The sequence below is a fragment of the Hyperoodon ampullatus genome (assembly GCF_949752795.1).
Source record: "Hyperoodon ampullatus genome assembly, chromosome: 4".
In the NCBI taxonomy this organism is placed as follows: Eukaryota; Metazoa; Chordata; class Mammalia; order Artiodactyla; family Ziphiidae; genus Hyperoodon; species Hyperoodon ampullatus.
This window is the reverse complement of record NC_136917.1, coordinates 62,137,009-62,147,359: the sequence shown is the minus strand read 5'-3', so window position 1 is coordinate 62,147,359 and position 10,351 is coordinate 62,137,009.

The following is a 10,351-nucleotide window of genomic DNA, read 5'->3' as shown; positions in this document are numbered from 1 at the left end:
TTCCTCTTCAAGAGGTTTCAGGCATCTGTAAGAGGAATCTTGTCCAACAAAGAGTCTTTCCTGATATTGTGATAGAAAGGCAGTCCCTGATTTTATCTATGTAAAAGGTTAATAAGGGACATAGACCCATGGGTCTGAAACCTTAAATTACAAATATGGGATTTGGGTTGTGGAAAGCTCTGGATTAGGAAGAATGGCCTTTGAGACCATTTACCCCAAGCTCCTGCCAGCATGACAGTCCCCTAGTAGCAGTGTTTCTCAGCCTATTTAGACATTCCCCCCTAATTGCCGCCTCCTGTGAAATTTGAGTATCACAGATACATCATATATCTGTTTGTGTACTATGGCCCTTTGAAGGGCCACAGCCATTATAATAGCTAAGACTTTTTGTCCCCCAAGCACTGATTTTGTCCTATTGGTGTGTATCCCTCTCACTGAGAAAGCTTGCTCTCTAGCCTATCCGTGAGCAGTAGCTATGCAGCTTCTGCTTGGATGTCACAAGTATCAGGGAGCTCACTACCTGCCTCCTTCTCAGGGTAGCCTTGGAATACTGCTCAGCAAGAAAGAACTATTGATACACACAACTTGAATGACTCTCCAGAGAATTATACCATGTGAAAAAAGCCAGTCCCAAAAGGTTACATACTGTATGATACCATTTATATTATGTTTTTGAAATGATAAAATGTTAAAAATGGAAACCAGGTTAGTAGTTGCCAAGGATGAGGTGTGGTTATAAAAGGGCAATGAAAGGGATTCTGTGGCTCTGGGGCTGTCCTGTATCTTGACTGTAGGGGTAGATACAGTAACCTACACATGTGATAAAACTGCATTGAGTTGAAGACACACACACACACACACACACACACACACAGGTACGAGTCAAAATAGAGAAATCTGATGGATTGTATGATTGTTGGTATCCTGGCTGTGATATTGTGCTATAGTTTTACAAGATGTTAGCGTTGAGGGAAACAGGATGAAGGGCACAGAGAATCTCTCTGTATTTCTTAAAGTTGCATCTGTATCTACAATTATCTCAAAATACAACGTTTAATTTTAAAAATAGCTAACTTTGAAAATAGAAATTAAACAAATTAAAGAGCCTATGTTTTCATTTTACAAATCTAGGATTTGTTTTCCCCTTTGGAATTTTCTTAGGGCCCACATGGATTGTCAGAGTCAGTCAGATTGACTTAAAAGACATGCAGATGAGCCCACTTGTGTACCAGAGGCAGCAAAAGTGTGCATCCCAGTGTCCTAGAGGTGGGGGGGTGGGGGCGGGTGTTTGCTGGCTGGGTCAGCGGAACTGTTCAGACACGCAGGAGAAGCAGGAAGAATGGAAACCTGGCTTCCCTCCCTCCCCATGGAGCCCCAAGGGGAGGGACGGACGGGGAGAGGTAATGGGGGGCAGGAGAGGATGCTCCCATATTCCCCCTGGGAAAATCACCTTCAAAGGAAGAGCAGGGGCAGGAAGGGAAGGCACTCAAGCTGCTACATGAAGAAGGAGCCAGGCAGAGGCTGAGAGCCCACAGAACCTTCAGTCAGGGAAGTGCCTAGACCTGCTCAGGAATGTGGGAGGGGGTTCGGGCAGCCCAGAGCTAGTCTCTGTGGACTGCACCTGCCCTGCCCTGCCCCTTCTCACATGGCAGGGACATGCACCACTTCTGCACCAACTTGGAGGTCAGGGGTGCAGAGGCTCTGCCTAGCCCAGAGCAGAGCTTGGCTGCAGCCCATCCAGAAAGGGTTTTTTTTGAAGCAGATTCTGAAGGGGCTCATAGATCAGTGGGATCAACAGTCCCCTGCCAACGTCATTTGTTTTGAAAACTCTATGTAATCCATTTCATTCTTATAGCTGGCTGAGGTTGCAAATGCAGTGGCCCAAAGTCACTGCAGCCCCTGCTCATTTTAGCAGCTGAGCTCCTTGATATGAGGTGGGGCCTTTCCCCAGGAAGACCCCCCCAGGTTGATCCAGGTGACTCAGACCCATCTCTCTGGCCTTACAGACAAGCCCCGTTTCTTGGGTCCAGGGCCGGCTGAAGCGGACTGCTGCCTGGACCCACAGAAGGGATTTGCATCGCCTACGTGCCCTTCTGTTGCCAGGACACAGCCGAGGTGCTTTCAAGCACCTGAAAGCCTTGGTCGATGTGGAATCACTGCCTAGGCCCTCTGTGAACGGAAGATGTGGATTTGGTGATGGGGTCCAGGCCCTGTGCCGAACTCTTCACAGACACACAGACACAAACACACACACACCCAGAGCCTCCCCATTGCCCGACTCTGACTTTGTCCTCCGTTCTCCTCCAGACGAGGCTTACAGAGATGAAGGAACTTACCCAGGGTCCCAGCACTGGCCGTGCTCACCCTGAAACTCAGGTGTGTCCAACTTCAGAGCGGAGCTCTACACAACACGGCCATCTGCTTTCTAGTCACAGGTCCCACTCTGCAGGGCCTCTTCTCACCCCTCTCTGTACCCGATGAGGCAAGGCAGGTGGGGATTATGATCCCCTCAATAGAGAGGAGCCCAGATCTCAGAGAGGGCAACGTGTCCAGAGACCCCCAGACTTGGCAGCAGAACTGCTCTCTGCTGCTGACTTCAGTGTCCTTCCACCTAAACCACAAGACCCCTCCTGTGACCTGAGAGACTTGTGTGACTGAGGACACATCTACAGAGGAGGAAGCTGGCTCTCATGGGAATCAATGTCCTTGTGACCCCAGTATTTGCTGTCACTGGTATGCAATAACAGTGGTTTCCTCAGCTGCTTTGATGCCCAGAGAAAGTTCCATAACACCTTTGGTACAGATGTCCATCTGGCCCTGCACAGCCCAGCCCTGGCACTACCCTGCTGGATCCTGGTCTCCTGATTGCCCGCCACAGCCCATTGCACAGAGATGCCAGGGTGGGGCAAGAAGGGAAAAGAGGAAAATCCTAGAAACCACTGGATTTACACCAACAAAAATGGGGAGTGGAGCAGGGGAGTGTAGGGATGGGATAAGACTATTTTCTGGTCTTTTCCTGGGGGGAGGGGTGGGTCCTCCAGCCGGAGTTATAGCACACCCAGGTTCTGGCTCCACCTTGGCACTGACCCATGTTGTCTTTGCATTCTTGGGCATATCAGAGTGCAAGTGCTGCCCTGACGAAGGGGTGCTCTTAGGGGTAGCAGAGAGGGACCTGGCCCGAGGGCTCTGAGCCCCTGTTCCCGTTTCAGCTAGCATTGTTCCACCTCTGCCTGATTATACAAGGGCACCCACCTAAGATTGCTGTTGAGAGGATTCCACACCTGAAGCTGGTTGAAAGCTACCAGCTGGGTGGTCTGAGTGCTGCACAATGGCAGCAGACCTCTGCTCTCCAGAACCAAGTGTAAGAGCCAGGAGAAATAAGAAGTAAGGACAGTTCCTGCAGGAGGAAGAGACTTCTAAAGGGGGAGTGGGTCAGGGAAAGGGAGAGGAGGTGACAAAGAAGAACTGTGTGTCCACAGAGGCTGCTGACAGCCCTGATCACTGACTGGACTGGTGCCAAAGCTCTGGGAGGATTACCTGGACTCAGCCCAAGGAAGACGTGGTCGTGATGCCCTGGACTTCCTCTTCAATTATTATAAGATGTGCTCTGGTGACAACATGTTGCTGAAAACTAGAAATGACCAGCAGAGAGGGCCTGCAGCCCAGGTATGTGGGACTTCTCCCAGCCTGGGCAGAGTGCAGTCTCCATTCTGCAGGCTCCAGGCGCCATGCTGGAGGGAATGGTACAGTGTGGTTTCGCCTTTGTTGTGAACAATTTCAGAAGGCCCAGAGCAGAGCAAAAGCTGAAAATCAATTCGCTTCTCTTCTGAATCTCTGTGTAAGCATGCTAATTGAGCGGGCAGGGATCAGGAGTCTGTTTTTCTCTTTTAAATTTCTAACATTTCTCATTCATGTTTGCTCGACTTGAAGACAGCACTGTGTCAGGCCTGACACAGTGCTGTCTGGGTCTGTCTGTCTGTTGGTCCACCCACCTGAAGTTCTATGCTGCCTGTCCCCAAGCTTCTCGCGCTGTTAATAGCAGTTTGTACCTTCTGGGCAGTTTGACCTTGTAAACTGGCTGTCTGAGGGATCCGTCGATTGGTGTGTGAGCACAGAGGGAATTTTGTTTCCTTCCTCTTTCCAGGCACTTGGCTGCTCCTCCACATTTTTCATTTGGGCGGACAGTCAGGAGCATGGTGTGGATTTGCATCACGCTGTCATTTACAAGGACATGTGGCCTTGGACCTCAGACGAGTTACTTGTTTCTTTGGAGACTCAGTTTCCTCACCTGGAGAGATGCATTCCAGTTTATGGACTGCCTGGGAGAGGCCCCAGGAGTGGAGAGCCTGAGCCCCATCACAGCTGAGCTGAGGTGTGGCCTGGCCTGGTCCCAAGGAGGCTGGCATTCCAGGGCACCTTCCAAGATCCCCGACTGTCAGGACAATGATGGGAGTCATTGCTGTTGTTCAAACATGAGTGATTATTACAGGTACTGCATCTCTCCACCCTGGCTACCCACAGGGGTCACAAGGCAGGGCCAGACAGGGCCAGAGCACAGGGGCCTGATATCCCTAAGTGACCCCTTTGCTCACTACACAACATCTGCTTCTCTTCTAAGAGGCCTGTATGGCTGGGTATCTAATGGCTGATGAAGTAGCTGGCCCTTGTGGGCCTCTACTTGAGGGTTCAAGGTGTCTTGATTCACAGGCTCCTTGCAGGCATGTGTTTTCATGGTCTGGCTTCCCCCAAACCTTCCCTTTGCCCTTATGTCTCTTTAGCTCTCCATTGTGCCAAAAGTCTTGATGACAAAGCCCAACAATGTTTTTTCACTAGCCAGTTGATTGGCTATTCTTTCAGCTACTGTAAATTTGCAAAATTCCCTCTTCAGTAGGTCCTTTTGGGCCTGGAGCCATTTTGTTTTTTTTTTTTTTTTTTTTTTTTTTTTTTTTTTGCGGTACGCGGGCCTCTCACTGTTGTGGCCTCTCCCATTGCGGAGCACAGGCTCCGGACGCTCAGGCTCAGCGGCCATGGCTCACAGGCCCAGCTGCTCCGCGGCATGTGGGATCTTCCCGGACTGGGGCACGAACCCGTGTCCCCTGCATTGGCAGGCAGACTCTCAACCACTGTGCCACCAGGGAAGCCCTGGAGCCATTTTGAATGGTAGCAAGTGGGAGAGGTGGAATATCAGAGAGAGAGAGAGAGAGAGAATGAACGAGGGGGACAACTCTAGGGGTGGCGCCAGGGGCCCCTAAGCTACACATGCTCCCTTATCCTCTCTCTCTCTTCCTTTTTTACTTAAAAAATGGGACAAACCACAATGTAACAGCCATAACAAAAACGTTGCTTTAATCACTCCTAATCCCATCAGTCAAGCAAATCAACTGTTTTTAATTTTTGCTTCCAGAGCTGGTCTGTAAGTAAACATTTTTCTAAACAGCTGTAATTGGAACACAATTTTGCATTCTGTGTTCCCCTTCTCTGCTAAGCCTGGCCTCACATTGCTACACAGTCTTCATAAGTATCATTTTTAATGGCGCACTCAATTGTGGCCTCTGGAATTTACTTGCCATCCCCATAAATGACCATCACATCATTACTTGTAAGAGCTAAAATTATCTGGGAAACAAGTATCTAGGTTATTCTATAATTTCTCAATGTAACTGAATCCTAGAAGTATCTGGCCTTAACATGCTTCTTTGGGAAGGCACATCACTGCTCCAAGCCTGGAGCTGTTCTCCATGCCTCCTGTGTAAATAAATTTTACATTTTTGAAGGAGGCTCCAGCCCAGACCCCTTTGTCTGTCAAGAGCACAACCACAGGTCATTCTTTTCGCAGTGACTTTTTTGTGTATGAATTCACCTTGATGGAAGAGAGATCTTCCATCAACATTACCATCATCATCACCATACTAAGAGCTGCCGTTTACTGAGCATTTACCCTGTGCCAGGCACTGTGTTTTACATCATTATTTTGTTTAATCCCATCCCTTGCTACTGCTTTTATCCTCAGTTACAGATGAGCAAACTGAAGCTCAGGATGCTGAAGTGGCTTGTCCGAAGTCTTAATAGCTCTCAAGTGTCAAAGGCCTTGTCCAGCCCCACACCCCCTGGGAGGCATCCCTCCAGGATGGGTGAGCCTTTGCACTATCTGCCTCCTCACGTGAGGGCCTTTCATCCAGGGCAGAGTTTGTCTAGAGCTCCTAAGGTGGGCTACTGGGCCCAGGGAACCTACTGTCTTAGTCCATTTTGGCTGCTATAACGAAATACCACAGACTTGTGGCTTCCAAACAACAGGAATTTATTTCTCACAGTTATGGAGGCTGGGAGGTCCATGATTTATGGCACTGGCAGATTCGGTGTCTAGTGAGGGCCTGCTTTAGTGTAACCTCACACAGCAGAAGGGCAAGGGAACTGTCTGGAGTCCCTTTTGTAAGGGCACTAATCCCATCCTGAGAGCTTCACCCTCATGACTTAATCACCTCCCAAAGGCCCTACCTCCTAACATCACTTTGGGCATTAGGTTTCAACATATGAATTTGGGGGACACAAACATTCAGTCTATAGCACTTACTACAATGAACCTTTCTCTAGAAGGGAAAGGAGACCTTCTCCCACCCCACAGGAGCCCTGGGCAGGATGGAGTGCCTGGTGAAGATAGAGCCGGGAGGCCATGTTTACTTTACAGAAATCGAGGCCCAGAGACACCCAGAGCTGGGAAGGGCCTCACCCGAGGTCACGGGGTGAGTCACTGGCACAGCCAGCACCCACAGGAGGTGGGTCTCCTGACTCTGTCCTCCTCACTGGGAAGTGATTTCAACAGACTACACCTCAAACTGAAGGAGAGGCTTTGGAATAGTCTAACCTCTCAGTTCTCAGAACATGCTGGTGCTGTCACAGTGCAGGGCAGGAACAGGAGAGAAGGCAGGGACTGGTGGCAAACAACATCGACTCAGATATGTCAGAAACACAACCCTGACTTGACTTGTCAGACTTACTAAAAAAGCTCCAGCCGAAGGGATTGCCAAAAAGGCCGGGCTCCTTGCTCTTCTGAGTCTTCTACAGGCAGCAAAACCCCCTGAGAGGGACCTTTACTATGACCACAACCTTTCCTGGGCAAAATTAAAGCCACTATAGGAAGAGAGACAGCTTCATTCACTGATTCTTTCAACAGTTATTTATTGAGAGTTTCTGTGCCAGGTAATGGGGATAACGGGGGATAAGACCAACTTCCTGTCCTTATGGAACATCCTCTTTGGTGGGGAGAATAAACTAGTAAACAAGATACTTCCTGAATATAAGTGCTTTGAAGGAGGAGGGAGGTGTGCTGAGGACAGTGGGTGGAGGTGAGGGTAGGAAACCAACTTGCAGGGAGTTGTCGGGGATGGACGGCCCTTCTGGGGAAGAGGCATGTGTGCTGAGACCCAGCAGAAGCTGCTCAGATCTGGGGGCAGAACACTCAGGCTCTAAGGGGGGAAACAGCTCGGGGGAGTTGCCGGAACAGAAAGAAGGGCAATGGGAAGAGCTGTTCTTTTAGGTTCAGCATTAGTGCTGTTTAGAGCAAAGAGAGAACCCGCTGGAATTCCTGGCCTGTCTCCCCTTCCTCAGTCACCCACCTGGGCTGTATTCCTCCCTTGCCTCTGTACGTCACTCCAGATTGTCCCCTCATGCGCTCTGTGTGCGCACTCCAAGGAGCAGTGTGTGGTTGGGCGCTAGTGCAGACAGTAGCCCTTCGAGATGCACCACTCTCTCCAGATTCTCAGTTCTCAGTCTGATGGCTTGTGTACATCTCTGATTGCTGCCTCCTCATTAGAGGCTGTTAACAGATCAAAACAGCTTTTCTTGGACTTTGTAAAGTAATAAGTCATGTTATGTTTAGCTTTTGGTTACTAGGTGGAGTGCCAGGGTTTGCAAAAAGCCTGCCTGTGGTTATTTAATTGGAGAAACCTGCTCTTGTTAAGGACTCAGCTCAACAGCCATTAGTTCAGGGAGAGACAGCCCTGAACAGGCCGTGCCTACTCATTTGCTGGTTCCTGATGGACACTAACTGACTCCCAGATCTCACTGCCCATGGGTAGGGCTGATCCAGGTGTGCCCTGCCCTGAGGCTCTGCTGCTGGGGTCTGGGCCTGGCTCAGCACTGACTGAGGAGAACCCCTGCCATCCCATCTCCTCTTCTCCTGAGGCTACAGACAGGGCAGGGGAAGGGAGTGCCCTGGGGGCTAATAGTGGAACCCCACCCCCATGGCTCTGACTCTGTGCTGCCACCTCAACAATGAGGCACTTCCAGGTATAAACGATATGCCCCATCTGTGTCCCCTGTGGGATTCGAGGCCTTTAATGAAGCCCACAGTATACAGCCTCGTGTCTGCCAGTTTTCTGGGTATGGTCTCATCTACTTTTTTTTTTTTTTTTTTGCCTTGTTTCAGATTTTTTTTAATAGATCTTTATTGGAATTTAATTGCTTCATAATACCGTGTTAGTTTCTGTTGCACAACAAAGTGAATCAGCCGTATGCATACACATATCCCCATATCCCCTCCCTCTTGAGCCTCCCTCCTATCCTCCCTATCCCACCCCTCTAGGTCATCGCAAAGCACAGAGCTGATCTCCCTGTGCTATACTGCTGCTTCCCACCAACCAACTATTTTACATTCAGTAGTGTATATATGTTGATACTACTCTCACTTCTCCCCAGCTTTGCCCTCCCACCCCATGTCATCAAGTCCATTCTCTATGCCTACCTCTTTATTCCTGCCCTGCAACTAGGTTCATCAGTACTTTTTTTTTTTTAGATTCCATATATATGCATTAGCATATGGTATTTGTTTTTCTCTTTCTGGCTTACTTCACTGTGTGTGACAGACTCTAGGTCCATCCACCTCACTACAAATAACTCAATTTCATTTCTCTTTATGGCTGACTAATATTCCACTGTATATATGTGCTACATCTTCTTTATCCATTCATCTGTCGATGGACACTTAGATTACTCCCATGTCCTGGCTATTGTAAGTAGTGCTGCAATGAACATTGTGGTGCATGACTCTTTTTGAATTATGGTTTTCTCAGGGTATATACCCAGTAGTGGGATTGCTGGGTCATATGGTAGTTCTATTTTACCTCTTTAAGGAACCTCCATACTGTTTTCCATAGTGGTTGTGTCAATTTACATTCCCACCAACAGTGTAGGAGGGTTCCTTTTTCACCACACCCTTCCCAGCATTTATTGTTTCTAGCTTTTTTGATAATGGCCATTCTGACTGGCGTGAGGTGATACCTCATTGCAGTTTTGATGAGCATTTCTCTAATAGTCAGTGATATTGAGCATCTTTTCATGTGCCTCTTGGCCATCTATATGTCTTCCTTGATGAAATGTCTATTTAGGTCTTCCACCCATTTTTTAACCGGATTGTATGGTTTTTTGATATTGAGCTCCATGAGCTGTTTGTACTTTGGAGGTTAATCCTTTGTCTGTTGTTTCATTTGCAAATATTTTCTCCCATTCTGAGAGTTGTCTTTTTGTCTTGTTTATGGTTTCCTTTGCTGTGAAAAAGCTTTTAAGTTTAATTAAGTCCCATTTATTTATTTTTGTTTTTAGTTCTGTTACTCTAGGAGGTGGGTCAAAAAATATCTTGCTGTGGTTTAGGTCAAAGAGTGTTTTTCCTATGTTTTCCTCTAAAAGTTTTATAGTGTCTGGGCTTACATTTAAGTCTTTAATCCATTTGGAGTTTATTTTTGTGTATGGTATTAGGTAGTGTTCTAATTTCATTCTTTTACATGTAGCTGTCTAGTTTTCCCAGCACCACTTATTGAAGAGGCTGTCTTTTCTCCATTGTATGTTCTTGCCTCCTTTGTCGTAAATTAGGTGATCATATGTACGTGGGTTTATCTCTGGGCATTCTATCTTGTACCATTGATCTATATTTCTGTTTTTGTGCCAGTAACATACTGTCTTGATTACTGTAGCTTTGTGGTATAGTTTGACGTTGGGGAGCCTGATTCCTCCAACTCTGTTTTTCTTTCTCAAGATTGCTTTGGCTTTTCAGGGTCTTTTGTGTTTCCATACGAATTGTAAGATTTTTTGTTCTAATTCTGTGAAGAATGCCTTTGATAGTTTGATAGGGATTGCACTGAATCTGTAGATTGCTTTGGGCAGTATAGTCATTTTCACAATATTGATTCTTCCAATCCAAGAACATGGTATATTTCTCCATATGTTTATGTCATCTTTGATTTCTTTCATCAGTGTTTTATAGTTTTCTGAGTACAAGTCTTTTGCCTCCTTAGGCAGGTTTATTCCTAGGTGTTTTATTCTTTTTGTTGCAATGGTAAATGGGAGTGTTTCCTTAATT